This window comes from Tupaia chinensis, unplaced genomic scaffold (assembly GCF_000334495.1).
Source record: "Tupaia chinensis unplaced genomic scaffold, TupChi_1.0 Scaffold000154_1, whole genome shotgun sequence".
NCBI lineage: Eukaryota > Metazoa > Chordata > Mammalia > Scandentia > Tupaiidae > Tupaia > Tupaia belangeri.
The window spans coordinates 3,089,280-3,110,890 of NW_006159625.1; the positions used below are offsets into that span (position 1 = coordinate 3,089,280).

The 21,611-nt window shown below is 39.4% G+C and overlaps 1 pseudogene; it reads right to left on the bottom strand.

Moving 5' to 3' along the window:
* Positions 1-1,722: 1,722 nt before the first annotated feature.
* LOC102500254 (60S ribosomal protein L19-like) overlaps positions 1,723-21,611 on the bottom strand; it is a 31,406-nt pseudogene continuing 11,517 nt past the window's right edge.

Consider the following 21,611-nt stretch of genomic DNA (forward strand, 5'->3'; position numbering starts at 1 on the left):
ACACTTTTCCAATTCCGGATAGGATAGAAACTCATATTGGAACCTGAGTGTGTGTTTTAAATTTCAAGCTTAAGAGTGAGACTTCAGAAACAGGCAATAAGAAAAATGACTTTCAGGGTAGAAGAGTCTGGAAAATGAGTAAGGTATTTGGTGAAATCCCAGGCTCTGTAAAGAAAGCCTGGTGAAAGCATTGGGAAGTAATAATTACCAGGTTTTGTGACTGTAAGTATAGTCTCTGGGACCATCTTCTTTCCCCTTTAGGTCAGATAGGAAGAGGCAGTGTAATGTGACTAACAGCAAGAGTTCTAGCTTTAGGGTTTCAGGGTTCCAGCTCTAGACTGGACTTTACTCTGTGCCTTAAGCTTTCTGCCATGGTATCTATGTCTATAAAATCAGTTCAGTATTTATTTATTTATTTTAGGTTTTTGCCATAGGCTGGGTGCTTTTGCTGGAGAGAAACAAAGGGAGGGGAAGTGAGAAATCACCCCTAGCAAAGATGGCTGTGCTGCAATCCCTTCTCCTCCATTCTCCTTAGAATTTTGGACATGCACACACACTCACCTGGCATGGATTTTCAAGCTTCCAGGTCCAGAACTCAAACTGTGGTAGGCCGTGTGGGAGTCTTGGACCTTAACCAACATGCCACCTGCTGACCTTCGGTTCAGTTTAAAAACATATTTCTCACTGGTTGTTGTGAGGCTTAAGAATTAATTTATGTAAAATATTAAGACTTACTGCCTGGAAAGAGAGTGAGGGAAAGTGAGAAAGCAAGCCGCCAGGTCCGGGATTCGAACCACACTTGGCCATGTGGGAATCCAGCATACCTAATCACCACACTACCTGCTGGCCCCACCACAGCCATTTTTGCAAACAATCTTCTACACTACCCAACTTGATAATTCCTTCCTTAGCTTTTTAAGCAGGTGATCATGTACACAGGACACATTCAAAGATGGGACAATCCCTTTTTCTCTAGGTAGCTCTTATTTTTGGAATATTCTTCCTTGTGTCTCTAGAAAGACAACAGCTCTTATAGAATCTCTAAATCAGGACTGAAGGTCATTTAGGCAATTTTTAAAAGCCAGATTCCTATACAGGAATTCTGCCATTTCCAGTTATTTGTTTTACATACTGTTTGGAGCAAAACAAAACATATGCATTTCTTACTCATTTATTTTTTTAAATTTTTAAAAATTTTTAATTTTTTGGGGGGGAGAGGGAAGAGGTTTTTGCTATAGGGTACGTGTGCTCACCAGAAAGACAGAGAGAGACAGAGAGATAGAAAGTGAGAAATCATCACCCAGCAGGGATGGCCAGCCACAATCCCTTCTTCTCCATTCTCCTCTCGTGATCTTGGGCACTCACATACACCCACCCGGCTTGAGTTTAAGCCACTGGGTTTCGAACCGCGGTCGGCTACATGGGAGTTCAGCGACATAGCCATTACGCTAACTGCTGGTTCCCTCTTACTCATTTATTTTTAAAGAGTCTTTAAAAGTCTTTTTCAAGGCCTACTTGAGCATTATGTAAGGTACATACTTTATTCCAGCCACTGTTCATTCATGTTTTCATTAATTTATTCATGCATTCAATATCTATTGAACAATTTCCATAGGTCAGGAACTCATCTTTCTTTCTTTCGCAGATAAAGGCTTTTTTAATTTAAATGATTATCTGAGTAACTGCCAATGCCACTGTGTGCAGACAAGTGACGGGGAGCTTTTATTTCTTGGTCTCTTCCTCCTTGGACAGAGTCTTGATCTTTTCCTTCTTGGCCTGGAGGTGCTCCTCACTCGCTTGTGTGCTTCCTTAGCCTTAGATCTGCAGGCCTCAGCCTGGTCTGCTAGGAGCTTCTTGCAGGCCTTGTGTGCCTTCAGCTTGTGGATGTGCTCCATGAGAATCTGCTTGTTCTTGAATGCATTCCCCTTCACCTTCAGGTACAGGCTGTGATACATGTGGTGGTCAATCTTCTTAGACTCCCAGTATCTTCTGAGCGGCCAGTGCAGGATCCTCATTCTCATCCAGGTCACCTTCTCTGGCATTCTAGCATTGACCGTACCCTTTCCCTTACCTACGCCCATGTGCCTGCCCTTCCTGCAAGCCAAGGTGTTTTTCCGGCATCAAGCCCAGGGATGGACAGTCACAGGCTTGTGGATGATCAACCCATCCTTGATTAGCTTCTGAATCTGCTGCTGATGGGAGTTGGCATTGGCAATTTCATTGGTCCCAGGGCCGAAAGGAAAGAACCTCTTTCTTTTTTAAATTAATTGCTAGGAAGCACATGCACTCACCAGAGAGACAGGGAGAAAGCACCCTCTGAAAAAGCATAGTTATGTTGTAATCTCTTCCCCATTTCTCCATCCTGCATGCACATGCACATACACCTGATGTATTTTTCAAGCTGCCAGGGCTGGGATCTGAACTATCAGCCATGAGAGATCTGGATCCCTTAACCTCCAGGCTACAGAGCCAACTCCAGTCACTCTTCTTCAGGTGAGTAAGATTGTGGGGATTCAAGACACTTAAAACTTCAGTCTGAACCTCATTTTACTACCGTGTACCTGAAAAAAGTTTTTTGCTTTTGTTTGTCAGAGAGCCCTCACCAAAAAGAACAACAGAGAGAGAGGAAAAATGAGAAAGTACCCACCATCGAACATGGTCGTGTCATAGTCCCTTCTCCATTTCTCCCTCCTTTTGGGATTTTGGGCATGCACACACATGTGCCTGGTGTGGTTTTCAAGCCAGCTGGTCCAAGACTTAAACTGCAGTTGGCCCTGTGGGATCCAGCCACCTTACTTACCTTACTAAGACATGAACTGGCCCACTGGGGAAGGTTATTGGGTTGTCAGGAAAGTCATGACACATTTTTTTTTTTGAGAGGTTTTTGCTATAGGGCATGTGTGCTCGCCAGAAAGACAGAAAGAGACAGAGAGACAGAAAGCAAGAAATCACCCCCCCCCCAGGGGGGATGGCCACACAGCAATCCCTTTTCCTCCATTCTCCTCTTAGGATCTTGGACATGCACACACACATGCCTGGCATGAGTTTAAGCCACTGGGTCTGGGATTTGAACCACGGTCAACTACATGGGAGTCCAGCAACATAGCCATTATGCTTCCTGCTGGTCCCAGTCATGATGCATTTTTGCATAGAAAAATCTATCATGACTTTCTGAATGTCCTAATATTTAATTTTTCTAATTCTCAGTTTCCTTATCTGAAAAATGGGTACAATTATCAGTACCTCACAGAGCAACTAGGATAATTAAATGAAAAAAAACATAAACTCCCTGGCCTGTAGTAGCATTCAGTTAAAGGCAACTATCATTATTATCAATATTATTAAACAATGATTACTACCTTATATATATTTCCTGTGATCTCACTGTCTCCTAATATCCGATATTATTCTCCATGTCTTATCAATACTTTCTTGAGTGAGTAATTTTCTGCATAGGAGTATTTTGTAGTATCTATGTTTGAATAAATGAACTTTTCAGTCTATCTGGGTTTTAATCCCAGCTTAGCCATTTACTAACTCTGTGATTTAAACTCTCAGAGTCTCAGTTTATAAATCTGCAAAATGAAAGTAATAATAACTCATAGCTTTGGCATGAGGATTATGTAAAGAATGTACACAAAACCCTTCGCATGGTATCTGACACTTAGCAAGTCCCTGCACTGCCCACTCCTCAAATAGAAGCTGTGAATTTGATTGAGTACAGTTTTATTATGTGTAGCATGGTGTTGTGGAAACGATCAGAGGAAAACTTGGGTCACTCTAGCTCTTAAAGTCTTCACCTCAATGTGTAAGGAGAGATGAATTCATCTAGTAGCCCATGCTTTGTTTCCTTCAGGTGGTTCCTTTATTCCTTTTATCAAAATAGAATCATGTGGGAGTGTTGGGATGACTTTAGAGAGTGCATGAACATGGAAATTGAGAGCCCCTCCAGATTAGTTTAATAATTATGAGAATCTCTGCTCCCCATCAGTGTGACACTACTTCTCCTTGATAACCAAGTATGACTCTCTGAAAGGGAAAGCTCGGAGTGCAACTTCTCTCTTTTGTGCAGGTATTGTGTAAGGAGTTCTCTATGGGCGAAAACAGAGCATGGGGCTTCAGTGAAGCTGTAACTGAAAGGACAGGCAAGCCCACGGTCTGTTTTGGAAAGCACTAACTAATGACTAGCGGCTAATTTCTTTTCACTGTTCAGAAATTGTTCAGAAGTAGGAAAGAAGACTGAAGCAAATTATTCACTTCCATGTTCTAGTGCCCAAGATCATTTTTTAAAAAGATTCATTCAAGTCTTGGCAAGTGATGGCAAGTGATTCCTTTAAATATAACTCCCCTGGACAAACAACTAAATCTAATATTGAGAGAAAGAACAACTATGGACCTTGTTTTTTTTTTTTAACCTTAATGGAAAGAGCTCCCACTAGTGTTAATAGCATGTCCACAGGAAAAATTCAGAACTATTCACAACCTTGCCTGGCTTTGGCAAAAGGCCGGATGTGCCTGTGGGCATGTCAGCCCATATTACTGACAGCAGCCCAGTGACACTGGGTGCAGCCTAATCTTGTTATATCTGGGTTGGGTTACGTTTAGGACCCCACAGTCCTTTTATATTTACCCTTTCCTCAAAAAGCTCTCTTGTAAGTTATGTAAGAAATGTACCACATCTAACAATGTATTAATAGTTGAACAATGGAAAAATTTGGTTGGTTTTTATTATTATTATTTTTTAAACCCTGTAAGAGAATCGTTTCACTCCCAGGTGCATTGCATTAGATGTTTCTGATTTGAATCAACATAGATACTCCTTCAGTGCAGTTGCAAGGATGGTTCTGTCTTGTGAAATTCCTGTCATTCCCACTGTAATACTGTTCTGACAGAACATGAACTGTATCAACATTATTTATGTAAGAGATAAGTCTTTAGTTGTTAGTCTGCTCTCCTTAATGATTCAAAAAGCAGAAGAGATCGTTAGAGAGATTCTAGGTTTGGCACAAAATAATACATTTTGTAATAAAATAAAGTCTCTGTGATATATTTGGACTTTTATAAAATGTGTGTCAACATTTATAAATCTTTCTTAGCTTTAAGAAAGTGATAAGGAAAAGTCAGAAATAAACATATAGTGCAATGTATTATGGTTAAACCCTTAGCATGCTGCAGTGGTGTCAGAAAAATCACCCCTGGGAACAAAACAGTGAAAAGCAAGAAAACTTCTGTGTCTTATCCAACAAACATAATCTTTTCTTTTCTCGTTGGTTTACCTATTAACTAATTAATTAATTTCACAAAGTGCCTTTTTTTCTTCAGGTTTTGGCCATAGAGCATGTGCAATCACCAGAGAGAGACATGGACAGCGAGAGAGAAAGTGAAAAATTACCCTGCCAAGGGCATGACTGTGCCACAGTCTCTTCTCCTCTATGCTTCTCCTGGGATTTTGGGTATGCATGCATAAATGTCCAGCATGATTTTCAAGCCTCTAGGTCCAAGACTTGAACCGTGGTCAGCCATGTGGGATTCCAGGGCCTTAATCACCATGCCACCTGCTGGTCCCCAAACATAATCTCTTAAAAAGTTTATCTATTTCCTAAGAGAGAGCAACCCCGGACCAAGATCTATGTGTTGCAGTCCTACCTTCAGCCTTAGCCAGCCAATCATGGACACACATTTACATGGCCAAAGTGCAAAAGAAGACCTCAGGATGCAAACGCAGGACCTTCCCATATTATCTAAGCATCACAGAGCACTGCATTACTGCTGAACAACTCTGGCTTGACCAACCACATGAACCACTCTGGCTTCCCCAACAAAATTATTTTGACATAATCATGAACTTTGATAGAGTCTTCAATAGTAGTATAGCTGCAATAGTATAAAATGAAGTCAAAGTTTTAAAAAGTATATCTTATAAAAGAATAGAGAGATGCTGAAATTATTTGTTAGGCAAAGAGACAAAGAATAATAAAGGAAAAGGGGGAAAGAAAATGTTTAGCAAATATGTTCACAAAATTACATCTAAAAAGAAACGTAGGGTGACAAATTGGACTACCATCTCTCCATAGACTTCCTACATGTTATGCCACCCCCCTCCCATGATCAAAATTTTGGAAATATTTATTTTAGGTGATAATTATAACTAGCATTTATTGGGTGCTTACAGTCAAGCATTGGCTGAATGGTTGCATTATTTTGTTTAGTTCTGCCAACAAGTTCTCTAATCCCAGAAGATAAGTATTATCCTTGCCATTCTTTTTTTTTTTGGAGAGGTTTTTGCTATAGGGTGTGCGCACTCACCAGAAAGACAGAGAGAGGCAGAGAGACAGAAAGCAAGAAATCACCCCCCAGCGGGGATGGCCACACCACAATCCCTTCTCCTCCATTCTCTTCTCGGGATCTTGGGCACGCACGCACACACACCCAACGTGAGTTTAAGCCACCGGGTCCAGGACTCGTACCATGGTCGACTACATGGGAGTCCAGCGACATAGCCATTACGCTAACTGCTGGTCCCCTTATCCTTGCCATTCTTCCAGATGACTTCCAGAGGTTGACTCACTTGCCCAAGGTTATATAGCGAAGGAGTGCTGGAGCCAGGCTGAGAATGAGATCTCTCTGAGCATTGATCCTTTAATCATCATCTACCTGCTTGTTCTCAGCTCCAATCTAGCCCATCCATGTTTTGCAGGTGCTAAATATATGCTCCCCAACATGGAAACCAATAACCACATGGGACTCTTCAACTTACACTAGTTTAAAACTAAATAAAATATAAAATTCAGTTCTTCAGTCCTGCTAGCCACATTTCAAGTGCTCAGTAGTCCCCGTGTCATTAGTGGCTATGTATTAGGTAGTCAGAGTGCAAGTAATTTCTAACACTGCAAAAAGTTGGACTAGATAGCGCTAAATTCTAGACTCTGAAACATTTGCTTTCAATAAACTTCCAGTGCTATTGGGAAGCACCAATGGGAAGTGGGAGATGGGCAAGTCCAATATTTTTCTAACAACCTGTGATGGCTACAGGCTCCAGTGTTCATGGGCAGTTTTAGTAGCAGTGATAATGAGCTATAGCTGCTGGTGAGCAGTGGGTGGCAGCAGTAGCAATTGCAGCCTCCAGTGGTGTGTCAGTAGTTCTGGCAGCAACAGCAAGCCTCAACAGTAGCAGTGATGAATACCTGATAGACTTGGTAACATTTTTTCTTTCTTTTTTCTTCTTCCTTCCTTTCTTTTTCCCATTTTTCTTTCCTTCCTTCCTCCTTGCCTCCTCTCTTTCTCTCTGCTTTTCCTCCTTTCCTTCCAGAAGCCATGCATGCTCACCAGAGAGAGAGAGAGATTGTCATACCACAGTCCTCCATCTTCTATTTCTCCATCCCACCAGGACCCAGGGCACACATAAAAATATACTTGGTATGTTACCTAAGCCTCCAGGGCCAGGACTTGAACTGCAGTTGGCCACATGGGATCCAGCTCCTTTAACTGATGTACTATGGGGCCAGCCTATTTTCTTTTTTGCTAGTCTTGGAGTGGTAGGAGCTTCCAGAAGTTACTAATCTCTCAGTTATCTCATAGACCCATTTTTCCTCTTTCAACCCTTCCAGCACTTTTGAAACCATTCCTTATATTAAATCCCCTATTTGATACACCTAGAGTATTTCCAATTCCCAACTCTAAGACTAAGTTTCTAATCAATGAGCTAGGTGAAAAGGAAATGACAAGAGTTAGGTTGTAACCAAAAGTAGAATGATATTATCTAAACTCAAACTAGAGTTTTTATTAACTATATTGAGTGCCTAAATAATCAAAATATTTTGGGAAAGAAAGATACAGACCTTTTTTTTTTGCATATTTCTTCTTTCTTGACTGCCTTAAAAAGTAATTGCATGAAGTAATTTGTGTATAATTGAATTTGAGGAACTATAACATAAGGAAACGTAATGTATTTGGTGATAACAGTACAAGGAAGACAGCATGGGGAATAACAACTGTCTTGGAGTAAGAAAATGTCTCTAGTTAGTCACTCAAATCCACAAAGAAACAATGAAAAGAACCAGACAGAATAATAAGAATGTTCAATGTACCAAATACTATAAAGATGTAATTGCTTTCCTTTCTTCTTTTTTTTTTTTTTTGAGAGGTTTTTGCTATAGGGCGCGTGCGCTCTCCAGACAGACAGAGACAGAGAGAGAGAAAGCGAGAAATCACCCCCCAGGAGGGATGGCCACGCCGCAATCCCTTCTTCTCCATTCTCCTCTCGGGATCTTGGGCATGTATGCACACGCACCCGGCGTGAGTTTAAGCCACTGGGTCCGGGACTTGAACTGCAGTTGACTACGTGGGAGTCCAGCGACATAGCCATTACGCTAACTGCTGGTCCCTTCTCTCAACTTCTTTAAAAGACAAAGTTAAATGAACTGATAGTTATATCCATTTGTTGTTGAGTTTGTAAGATAAATAGCATAATAATTATAATAGTAATAGCACAAAGCAGATATGGAAACATTGGTGTCATATAGGAGTAAAGTTTCTGTATCTTATTAGAACAAAGTTGGTATAAATCCAGAGTAATTTCTAATAAGGTAAAATGTATATTGTAAGCTCTAAAGCACCTGCTGAGAACAAAATTTTAAAAATGTGATTTAAAAAGTATTAAATCAAAATATGAATGGATTGAGACCAGCAGATGACAAAATGGTTACATCACTGACTCCCATATGGTTGACTGCGGTTCAAATCCCAGACCTGGTGGCTTAACACTCATACTGGACACCTATGCATGTATGCCCAAAATCCCTAGAGGAGAATGGAGAAGGGATTGTAGCATTGCCATTCCTCCTGGGGGGGTGGGGTGGGGGTGCTTTCTGTCTCTTTTTCTCTCTCTTTCTGGCAAGTACACATGCCCTATAGCAAAAATCTCTCTCTCAAAAAAAAAAAAAAAGTGAATGGATTAAATAATCCATTCAAAAGGCAAAAGGCATACATTGGTAGATGTAACATAAAACAAAACTCAACTATATTCTATATATAGGAGATGTGTTAGATTAAATAATACAGATAGCTGAAAGTGTAAGAGTGAAAAAGTTATCCTATAAAAATAGCAGCCATAAAAGAATAGACCTTAATTTTTTTTTTACTAGAGAAAAAGGGTGATATTACATAATGATAAAGGGATCAATATCCCAAGAAGATAAAAAGTTTATGAACATTTATGCACTTAACAGCAGAATATCAAAATACTCAAAGCAGAAATTGACAAAATTGAAGCAAGAAATGGACCATTCAACAATAATAGTTGGATATTTATTTTATAAAAACATTTATTTATCTATTTATTTGTTGTGATTTTCAAACTGCTGAGTCCAGGACTTAAACTCTGATTGGTCATGCGGGAATCCAGCACCTTAACCACCATGCCACTTGCTGGCCCAATAGTTGGAGATTTCAATATTCCACTTTTAGTAATGAACAGAAAAACTAGGCAAATGAAAAATAAAGAAATGAAAGAGTTGAAAGCGACCATAAACCAACTTGACCTAACAGGCATCTATAGGACACACTTTACTAACAGTAACAGAATTCACATTTTGCGCAAGTGCACATGAAACATTTGCTAGGATAGACTATATGATAGATCATAATACAAACCTCAGTAAATTTAAGGGGGAATGAAATCATATGAAATCATATTAGAAAACAATGAAATGCACATTTGGGAAATTAAAAAAAATGTGAAAATTAACACACTACTAAGTAACCATGAGTTAAAGAAAAGAATCGAAAATTATAAAATATTTAAGATGAGTGAAAACAAAATATATCACACAAAAACTTAGGGTATACACTAACAGAAAATCTGATCCTAAAATTTATGTGGAAATGCAAGAGATTGTTACAAAACAATCTTGATAAAACATTGCAAATTTGGAATACTTGTACTTCCAGTGTCAAAACTTACTACAAACCTAAAGTACTAAAGACTGGGGCTGTGGGGGTAGGGGGTGGGCAAGGGCAGCCTATGGCATAGTGTTTAAGTCTGCTGGATCCCTCATGGCAGACTGCATAGTTTGAGTCCTGGACCTAGCAGCTTGAGAAACATGCTGTGCGTGCCCAAGGTCACGAAAGGAGGGAGAAATGAAAGAGAAGGGATTGCAGCATGACTATTCCCTGGGAGGGGAGGTACTTTCTCATTTTCTCTCTCTCTCTCTTTCTCTCTCTCTCTCTCTCTCTCTCTCTCTCTCTCTCTCTCGCAATCACATGTGCCCTCTGGCAAAAATAGATTTTTCAAAAAGATTTAGTGGTATCGGGGACCAGCAGTTAGTAATGGCTATGTTGCTGGACTCCCACGTAGTCGACCGCGGTTCCCGTCCCAGACCGGGTGGCTTAAAACTCATGCTGGATGCGTGTACATGCGTGCCCAAGATCCTGAGAGGAGAGTGGAGGAGAAGGGATTGCAGCATGGCCATCCCCCCTGGGGGAGGGTGATTTCTCGCTTTCTGTCTCTCTGTCTCTCTCTGTCTGTCTGGGGAGCGCACGCGCCCTATGGCAAAAACCTCTCCAAAAAAAAAAGAAAGTTAAAAAAAAAAAGATTTTGTGGTATTGGCAAAAGGATGTATATATATATATACATATATATATATATATGTGTATATATAATAGAACTAAGAGTTAAGACCTAAACCCATACATCTATGCACAACTGAAATTTGATAAGAGTGCCAACTGAGGTAATTTAATGAGAAAAGAATGATCTTTCCAATGAATTTTCTAGAGCGCTAGATATCTACATACAAAAGAAAGAATTTGGACCCCTAATCACACCATACACAAAAATTAGCTTAAAACAGATAATAAACCTAGATGTATGAGCTAAAGCTATAGAACTCCTAGAAGAAAGCATAGGAATAAATCTTTATGGCCTTGGGTTAAGTAATGGTCTCTTAGATATAGTACCTAAAGCACAAGAAACCAAAACACAAACACACACACACACACACACACACACACACACGACTACAGTAAAATTAAAGAAACTATCAAGAAAATGAAAAGTAACTTATAGAAGGGGAGAAAATATTTGCAAATCAATATTTGATAAGGATCTTCTATCAAAACCCTGCAGAGAACTCTTATAATTCAACAATAAGACAAGTAATCTGATTTTAAAAGGCCATAACCTAGTGGTTAAGGGAGCTGGATTCTGCATGGCTGACCTCTGTTTGAATCCCAGCCTGAAGACTTGAAAAATATGCCAGGTACATGTGCATGTGTGCTCCAAATCCTGACAAGATGGAAAAATGGAGGAGAAGGGATTGCAACATTATCATGCTCCCCTAGAGAGTGTGTTTTCTCTCTCACTCTCTTTCTTCTGTCTCCGATGAAAGCATTGCACCTTCCGGCAATTTTTAGAAAACAATATGGTAAAGGGCATAAGCAGTTGTTTTGTTAATGAAGGTATACAAATGGCTCCTAAGCATATGAAAAGATGCTCAACATCATTAAATATTAAGGAAATGCAAATCAAAATCACAAGGACATATCACTTAATACATGCTAGAATGGCTAAGAGAAAAAAACAGTAATAAATGGTGAGGATGTGTAGAAACTGGAACCCTTGTTTTTGCTGATGGCATGTCTTACCTATTCCCTAGTGGTCCTTGTGGTTTTGAGACCGAGTTGCTCATGGCAATAACCTGATTTATTAATATATTCTATATTGGTTGATTTTTAAGTAATGTGAAAAATGCTCAAAATATAATTCCAAAAGAAAAAAATCAAGTACTTAAATTGTATATACAGAATTTGAGTTATATGCACATGTGTCCACACACACCCACACACACAAAGAAATATGGAAAGAAAGATGTCAAATGTTTACAGATTCACTTAGCAAATTACAAAGAAATACTTAGGAAAGTTAAAACTCATTTTTAAGGGCATGGAACAAGGAAAATTTGGTTGTTTTCAGATGTTGAGATTTTAAGTGATTTTTATTTTCTTTAAAATTGTCTCTATTTTTCAGTGTGCCTCTCTATTGCCTTTTTTGAAAGAATTATTTAATTTTTATTTATTCATTTATTTATTTTAATTTGACCAGAGAGAGAAGAAAAGTGAGAAAGCAAGCCATCAGGTCTGGGACTCAAACTGGGGTTGGCCATGTGGGAGATTCCAGAGCCTTAACCACCACACCACCTGCTGGTCCCTGTATTGCTTTTTAAACCAGAAAAAAAGTCAATTATTTTTTAATACGTACAAAATTGATTAATATTTTGCCCTTATTTCCTTTATGTTATCATGGTCTGAAGCAGTAGTTCTCAAAAGTGGTCCTTGGACCAGCAGCATCAATGTCACTTGGGAGTTTGTTTGAAATGCTCAGGACCTTCTGAATGAGAATCTGCGGGGTGGAGGTGGGGGGACAGCATTCTATTTTTAAAGCCCTCCAGATGATTTTGATGCTTGCTAAAATATGCACACATCTATAAATCCTATAAATGGGGTTCAAAATTTTGTCATGTAAAATGGAGGGATGCATCATTGTGGGGTTAATGAACTGACTGGGTTGAGTCTGCTAAGAAGGATAAATCTCATCACAGTTGTGCTCTATCTGAATTCACTATAGGGAAAATTATGTAGTAATTCCATGATACATATGTTAGTGTGCAGAGTATATGCACCCTATGCTGAAACCCATGGTACATTTAATAGGTGGAAATCTAGAGCTAAGTCAAATCTTATCTAATAATCATGGAGACCACTTGAAACCCTGATATTTCACAGGACTGGAGAAAACTTGATTTTCTTTATTCCTATCTCAACTTACCTGATGGTTTTACTTTCTTAAGTTTGATTTTCTTTGGTAATTCTCTTCTCTCTTCCCCAGTTCTGCAAAGGTGGTAAATTTCAGTATACTGTGGAAAAGACCACCACTCCCTGATTTAGGAGACCTCTCCTCAATTTCCTTCATGGAGTTTATTCATGGAGTTTATACTTATTCTTTTTTTTTTTTTTAAGAGAGATTTTTGCTCTAGGGTATGTGTGCTCACTGGAGAGACAGAGAGACATAAAGTGAGATGTCACCCCCACCAGGGGGGATGGCAACACCACAGTCGCTTCTCCATTTTCCTCTTGGGATCTTGGGCATGCATGCACATGCTCCTGGCATGTTTAAAGCCACCAGGTCTGAGACTCGAACTGAGGTTGACTACGTGAGAGTCCTGTGACGTAACCATTATGCCATCTGCTGGTCCTGAGTTTTGCTTATTCTAATGCATTACATTTAGTTATGTATGAATCTTTTGTCTCCCCCACCAAATGCAGGATCCAGACAGGGACAGTTACTTACTTCTGCATGCCAGGTTCTTAGCACAGGCCCTGGCAGACAACAAGAGCTGAAAATATACAGGTTAAATGAATGAATGAATTTTATAATTCATGAAGCACATTTTCTTTTTAGCATCAAAATGTTTTACATGGCAAATTAAAAAATATTATTTATTTCATTTCATTTATTAATTATTATTATTCAATTTGACCAGAGATAGAGACACAGAGAGAGAGGGAGAGCGAGAAAGCAAGTCGTCAGGTTCAGGACTTGAACCACCATCAGCCGTGTGAGAGTCCAGTGCCTCAACCACTACACTACCTGCCGACCCCTACATTGCAAATTTTAATACAAGATTGTGATATAAAAAGATGTTTATTAGATGTTACAAGTTTACTTTAAACCATTTAACTTATGCTCCATAGTAACTGTAATTTGATATTGATGGGATAGCAGATTATGATGAATAGCTTTAATTGTACATTTTAAAGTCATCATATGTTCCATGCTTAAATCTGGATGAACAGAAGTTCAGAAATTCTTGAAATGTATGTACGTCTCTTTAATATACTGATTACCAAGCAAAAAACAATTAATATAAGAAATGCATACCAGGAACCTTTCCTTCCTTAATGATAGTATGTGAGGAAAACCTGTACTTAAACTATAACATGCTGTGCTGGTCATCATCTTGTTCATCTTAACCACACCAATTTTTCAGAAACTTCCAGCAGATGGCACCAATAAATACTGTCATAGAACTGAATAGAAAATTGTCAATATTTTTCAACATGAACTTAAAAAGTTAAAATAAATAAAACTTCTTTAGTTCAATTAAAAATAATAACTGGCATTTATTGGCCATTTTCTCCTTGACAAAAAGTGTTTAAAACCTTGTCTCAATTCTGTCTCTAATTCTGTCAATGTACTGAGAAAATGTTATGTACTCTAGATTTTTGTTGATATGTCATTTAGCCACAGGAGCAAAAAATTTATGCTAGTTAATGACAATGTCATTATTTTATATTTACAATATACCACTCTCTCAAGGGTCAAAATTCTCTATGGAAAATGTGGGCATGATCCTGCATGTGAAAACTCAACAGAAACTTAGACCACTAATATCTCAGTGAACTGCTTCCCTGGCTCATTGAATAGTAACGATCTTCTCATTTGTGTGGGGATACTGTGGATATAAAGCACTTGCACAGACACGACACACTTTGATTCTTGCAAGAGCCCTGTGATGTGAGTCAAACAGTATCACGTTGTAGATAAAGAGAAAAGGGTTCTTCTTGTCTCCTTTTCCATTCCCCCTCCCTCCAGAGAAGCCCCATCACTGCCCTCCTCAGCTTGATTGACTCAGGCATAGAGTCTCACAGAAACTCAGGTGACTCATGAATAGCAATTAGTATTAATTTGACTTAGCAAATTACAAAAAAAGATATTTAGAAAGGTTTAAATTCATTTCTAAGGGCACGACATTATCTAATAACAATGTCCCTTTTCCTTCCTCTCCCAGCTAAACAGAGACATGAGCCAGAATCATGCCCATTCTCTGGGGACTGAAAATCCACTCACAAGAGAGAGACTGTGTGTCATTTACCCTTGAAGTAATTTATTTATTTTAAAAATAGAAATGAGGGATATGGAAATATCTAAATAAATAAATGAATTGGTGGGTTGTCCCTGTAACCTGGTATTTGAGGGAGCCGGATACCACATGACTGACCACAGTTCATTTCCTGGTTCCAGCAGCTTGAAATATCCTGGGCACATGTGTGTACAGCCCCAAAACCCTGATAGGATGGAGAAATGGAGGAGGAAGGATTGCAACCACACCTCATTGAGGGGTACTTTTTTGTCTCTCTCTCTGTCCCTCTCTGGTAGCACATGTACAATTCAGTTGATTTTAGTATGTTTAGAATGTTGTGCAAAATCACTGTTGCCAAATTCTAGAACACTTTTATTACCCTAGAAACTCTATTATTAGCAGTCATTCTCCATTTTCCCCTCCCCACCCCTGCTAGAAACCACTCATCTGCTTTCTGTTTCTGTAGATCTGCCTTTTCTGAACAATTTATAGATAGAATCATATATGTGACTTTTGTGACTGACTTATTTCATTGAGCATGATGTTTTAGGTCCATCAATGTCTGTTACATATAGCTGGTTTATAGTGGTGTTCAAGTATTCAATTTCCTTGCTTATTTTCTGCCTGATTTTTCTATTATTAAAAGTGGAGTATTGCGGACCAGCAGTTAGCATAATGGCTATGTCGCTGGACTCCCATGTAGTCAACCGCGGTTTGAGTCCCAGACCCGGTGGCTTAAAACTCATGCTAGGCGCGTGTGCGTGTGTGCCCAAGATCCCGAGAGGAGAATGGAGGAGAAGGTACTGCGGTGTGGCCATTCACTCTGGGGGGTGATTTCTTGCTTTCTGTCTCTCGCTGTCTGTCTGGTGAGCGTATGTGCCCTATAGAAAAATCCTCTCAAAAAAAAAAAAGTGGGGTATTGAAGTCTTCAACTATTACTGTTGAATTTTTTAATTTCAGTTTTGTCAGTTTTTGCTTCATGTATTTGAGACTCTGTTATTAGGTGCAAATATGTTTATGTTATTACTGCTTTTTGCTGGATTGATTTTATAACTATTATATGAAGTTTGTCTTTGTCTCTAGTAAAAATTGTTGTCTTAAAGTCTGTTTTGTCTGATATTGGTATAGCCACTTCAGCTTTTTTGGGGTTACTGTTTATGTAGTATATTTTCTTTCTCTTTTTTTTAACTTTGAACCTGCTCGTATCTTTGAATCTAAAGTGTGTTTCTTATACACAGTAAAAAGCTGGATCATGGTTTTTAAAAAATACATTCTGCCAAGTTCTGCCTTTTGATTGAAATGATGAATGTTTTTATATTTCATTGAAATTGATCAATGTATTTATGTTCAATGTAATTACTAATAAGGTAAGAATTACATCTGGCATCTAAATATCTTATTTTTTTCTTCCCTTAGTCATCTATTAGTGACTTCTTTAGTGTTAAATGGATATTTTCTAATGTACAGGGTTTTTTAAAGTTATTTTATTTAACTTTATTTATTTATTTATTTTAATTTGACCAGAGAGGGACAGAGTGAAAGAGAGACAGGGAGAAAGTAAGAAAGCAAGCTGCCAGGAGGTCCAGGACTCAAATTGCGGTTGGCCATGTGGGAGATACCGCTCCGCTCTTTCAAGCTGCTGGAACCAGGATTTGAACTGTGGTTAGTCATGTGGTATCTGGCTCCCTCAAGTACTCCCTTAACCACCACACCACCCCTCTAATGTATAGTTTTAATTCTCTCGTTATCGCTTTCATTATTCATATATTTGAGCTACTTTCATAATAGTTGTCCTGGGGATTACAATTAGCGTTTTGACTTATAGCAATGTAGTTATGATAAATTCACTCAGGAAGGCTTTCCATGCCATAAACGAAGCAGAACTAGCTGTTCATCATGTTGCATAATTTCATGCTTTTACCTCCTTGTTACCATGGGAGGAAAAGCAAGTTATTTGGAACCAGACAGACCTCAGTTTAAATCTTAACTCTGACACTTAGTCCCTGTGTAGTTTATAAATACTCTTTCAGTCCCACTTTCCACCAAGTGTGAAAAGGAGGTAATTCTATAACTTACGGATATTTGAAAATTAGAGGAGCTGATGCATGCCAAATATTTAGGAGAATGCCTAGCTATATAGTAAATGCTCATTAAATATTTGGAGTTTTTTTGGGTAATTTTTCATTTTCTCCTTTAATATTAAATGTTTCCTCTATGTGCTAGACACTGTTATATGCTGAGTATATGTATCGAACTAAACATTTGTCTTCTTTCCTAAGAGAGTTTAAGAGCTAATGGGAAAAGAAAGATACCAGAGTTGTAAAACAGCAAAATTATATCAATAAAAATTAGGATTAGGGCATTGAAAGAAAATAACTTAGTTCTGTGGAAGAATAATAGGGGAATCAATTTATAGATTAGGCAGAAAAGGAAGTTTTTCTGAGGAGGAGCCATTTAGACCTAAAACATGAGAAAAAGCCACCTAGAAGAAAGGGAAAAAATAGTTTATGTGAAGATTATGAAATGGAGGAAACTTAAGTTTATTTTGTTTTTGTTTTTTTACTTTTTGCTATAGGGTTCATTTGCTCACCAGAGAGACAGAAAAAGGTAGAGATAAAGAGATAGAGAAAAAGGGGAAGTGAGAAATCACTCCCTAAGGGAATGGCTACACCACAATTCCTTCACTGTTTTCTTCTTGTAATTTTCGGCACACACCCACATGTGCCCTTCACGTGCACCTTTTTAAGTAACTGAGTCCTGGTCTTCAACTGCAGTCAGCGATGTGGGATCTAGCCATCTTAACCTCTACCATCTGCTGACCCCAACTTTGATTTTTTTTTTTTTTTTAAGGTTTTTGCCATAGGGCAATATGCTCACTGGAGAGAGTCAGAGAAAGACAGAGAGAGGAAAAGTGAGAAATCACCCCCTGAGGGGATGGCTGCCCTGCAATTCCTTCTCCTCCATTCTCCTCCTGGGATTTTGGGCACGCACAGGCACCCCACATGATTATCAAGCCACCAGGAGCAAGACTCAAACCACCTTCAGCCATGTGGGAGTCCAGTAACTTAACCATCATGCTCTCTGCTGGCCCAACTTGGTTTTTTTTTTTTTTAAAGACTTACCATTATTTTTATTTAACTTTCTTTCTTTCTTTCTTTTAATTTGACCGGAGAGGGACAAAGTGAGAGAGAAGGGAAAGTGAGAAAGCAAGTCGCCAGGTCTGGGTCTTGAACTGCAGTTGGCCATGTGGGAGTCCAGACCCCTTAACCACCACGCCACCTGCCAACCTCAACTTGATGTATTTTTTATCTCAAAGATGAACAGTAGGAATGAGGCAGGAAGAGAGGGGCTGAAAGTAGTGAGGCAAGGAACAGAGTTGGAAAGCCTTATTATGTAATTGTGAGGAGGAAGATAAAGAGGGATGGGAAAGGGGAGCTAAGATTTACTGAGCACTTATGATATACTAAGGCGCAGTTCTGAGAGTTTCACATTCATTAACTCAATAGAAGACCCTAGCAAAATGCCTGTTACTACTGGCCATGAAATGAGTATGTTTTTATTCTAGGTACAATGGAAAACTATTGAGGGATTGTCGTTTATTTGTTTGGTTACCACAGGATACATTCACTCACCAGAAAGAGACAGAGAGAGAGAAAGGAGAGAAAGAGAGAAGGAGGGAGAGAGAGAGAGAGAGAGAGGGCGAAGAAAGAAGAAGAAAGAGGAGGAGGAGGAGGAGGAAGTGCATTTCCATGGGACATGATCACACTGCAATCCCTTTTCCTCCATTCTGGAAGGATTTTTGTGCATACACGCACACGTGGCCAGCATGTTTTTCAAGTTGCTGGGTTGGAATTCAAACCACAGTCAGCCATGTGGGATCCAGCTCCCTTAACAACGAGGCCACAGGACCAGTCCTCATGGAAGGATTTTAATCAGGGAGAGGTGTGATTTTGCAAAGACCCTGCTGCGAGTATTGAGGAAGGATCAGAGCTATCAAGAGTAGAAACGAGTCACCATTTTCTCAATCACCTTTTTGCTCATACCCCATAACTTGAAGACTGCTTGTATAAGGATGGTCCCTGACTTACAAAAGTTTGACTTACTTTTTAATTTTACCTTATGAGGATGCAAAAGCCCGTCATTCTATGCATTCAGTAAAAATTGTACTTCACAGTTAGAATTTTGACCTTTTCCCTGGTTTGACAATGTGGTGTTGAGTGAGAGCAGGGAGCCGCAGCTCCCAGTAAGTCATGTGATCACAAGATTAAACAACTGACATTCTTCAGTGTTCTGTGTTGCCAGACAATTTTGCCCAATTGTAGACTAATGTTAAGTCTTCTGAGCACTTTCAAGATCAGCTAGGCTGGGGACCAGCAGCATAATGGCTATGTCGCTGGATTCCGATGTAGTTGACCACGATTTGAGTCCTGGATCCAGTGGCTTAAACTCATGCCAGGCGCGTGTGCATGTGTGCCCAAGATCCCAAGAAGAGAGTGGAGGAGGAGGGATTGCGGTGTGGCCATAACCCCTGGGGAGTGATTTCTTGCTTTCTGTCTTTCTGTCTCTCTCTGTCTTTCTGGTGAGTGTACACACTCTATAGCAAAAACCTCTCAAAAAAAAAAAAAAAAAGAAAAGAAAAAAAAAGATAAGCTAGGCTGAGCTATTATGTTTGGTAGATCAGGTATATTTAATACACTTTTGACTTGTGATGTTTTCTATTTGTGATGGGCTTACTGGGTGTACACTATTATAAACCAAGCTGCATCTATATAAAGTGCCTTCTAATAAATGGATGGAGTTATTACAGTTAATTTGTTTTTAAGTGCACTGGAAGAGTAAAACAGAAGCTACATAATAATTTTATATGTTGTATACCTATAGGTGAAACGTTTCTATTGGGGTAAGAAGTCAAGTTTTGAGAGAAAAAGAAAAGAGGGTTATATTGATTCTTTGGTTATATAAGAATGAGATCTTACACAATAGTAATTACATTTACATGAAGGAGGTCAGTTGCAATTGTTTTTCAGAAGAGAAGAGAATTTTTTTTTTTGCTATAGGGCACATGCACTTGCCAGAGAGACAGAGAGAGGAAAAGTGAGAAATCACCCCCCAAGGGAGATGCCACACTACAATCCCTTTTCTTCCAGTTTCCTCTCAGAATTTTGGACACACATGCTCTCACATTTGGTATGATTTTCACACTGCCAGGTCTGGGATTCAAACCACACAGCTAACCATGTGAGAACCTTCACCTCCATGCCACCTGCTGGCTCAAGAAGTGAATTTTTTAAGTCAGAAAAGAATTTTGTTTTACAGTTACAGTACATGTGCTCACCAGAGAGAGAGAGAGAGAGAGACAGACAGACAGACAGAGTGAGAAAGGCCCCCAGAGGAGAATAATAACACTGCAATCCTTTTTTTTCCATTCCTCCGACCCATCAGGGTTTTGTGCACACATGCACACATGCCCAGAGTTTTTCATGCTACTGGGACCAGGATTCAAATTGCAGTCGACTGTGTGGTATCTGGTTTCCAATGCACAGCACTTAACTGTGCAACAGGACCAGCCCAGAAGAGGATGTTTACAATGGGTCAGAGATGGTGTAAGTTGCCCACAATAGCATGAGAGAATCAGGCTGATGCAGGGTGCAGAACTTTCCTGAGCGTGTCAATGTGTCAGTGCCACTGCTGTCGGATGGGGTTGTCGGGGCATGCTGAACGACTTGCCGAGTCTTACCAGGAGTGCTGCTTCTTCCAGAGCTTTAATTAGCGTTGATATCTAACCCTGGTTCCTTATACATGCATAATTCAACGTCAAAAATTTAATTGGCATGTGTGAGTTAAAATCAAGCACTGGACTCATTGAGATTTCATGGTTTGCTTTTTCCCCTTCCATTCTTGATTTAGCAAATTAGTGACCTTGTAGTGGGGACATGTCTGTCAACTCTTTTTCCTCTCTACCTTACAGGAGTTCGTTCTAAAGCTTTAAATACGAATTCAGAAGGATGGCTGTGAAGCTGGTTCCTTTGGAGATGTATGAAGTTTGGGGACTCCTTTTTCTCTAGATTGTACCTAGACCTCTTAGATTGCCAGGACCTGGTCTCTGGTTCTAGCAGCCTTTACTGGGCTCAAGGATGTCGCTATGCTTATGTGTGTCCGCATTTGTAATTTTCTCTAGGGTAAGGTATTTGTACTGGGACGAGGCTCAATGGTCCACAGGAAGGTCATCATCACCTTCAAGTGTATTCATTTCCATCTGTTAGAGAAAGACTTTTTACTTCAGTTGTTTACAGAGTTAAAACCAGGCCTATTGTTCTGATGGGAAGGGGAATGATGTAATCTCTCTGCTGACTGTAGTAATTGTTCAGGAATGTATTGATAGAGTTCTCTACAGCTAGGTTTGTAAATGTTTCCTTGTAAATGGCCAAGGTGGGCAGGAGCATCTTTGCCTAGACAGGCCTTTGCTTTCACAGGAAATTTCTGCTCTCCCTTATCCTCTAGTTTCAGAAAAGTACACAAATTCCTTTCCCCTTTTCTTGACCATTTCTCAAGCCCCATGGCTGAGTGTCTCATGCTGTGTCAGTCAGGATTCAGTTATAATTAACAGAACACGTTTCTGCTGGTTTCAGCAGAAAGGGATTTAATATGTTTAAAAATTAGGTGCTTATAAAACTTCTCCCATGTGGCCGGCCT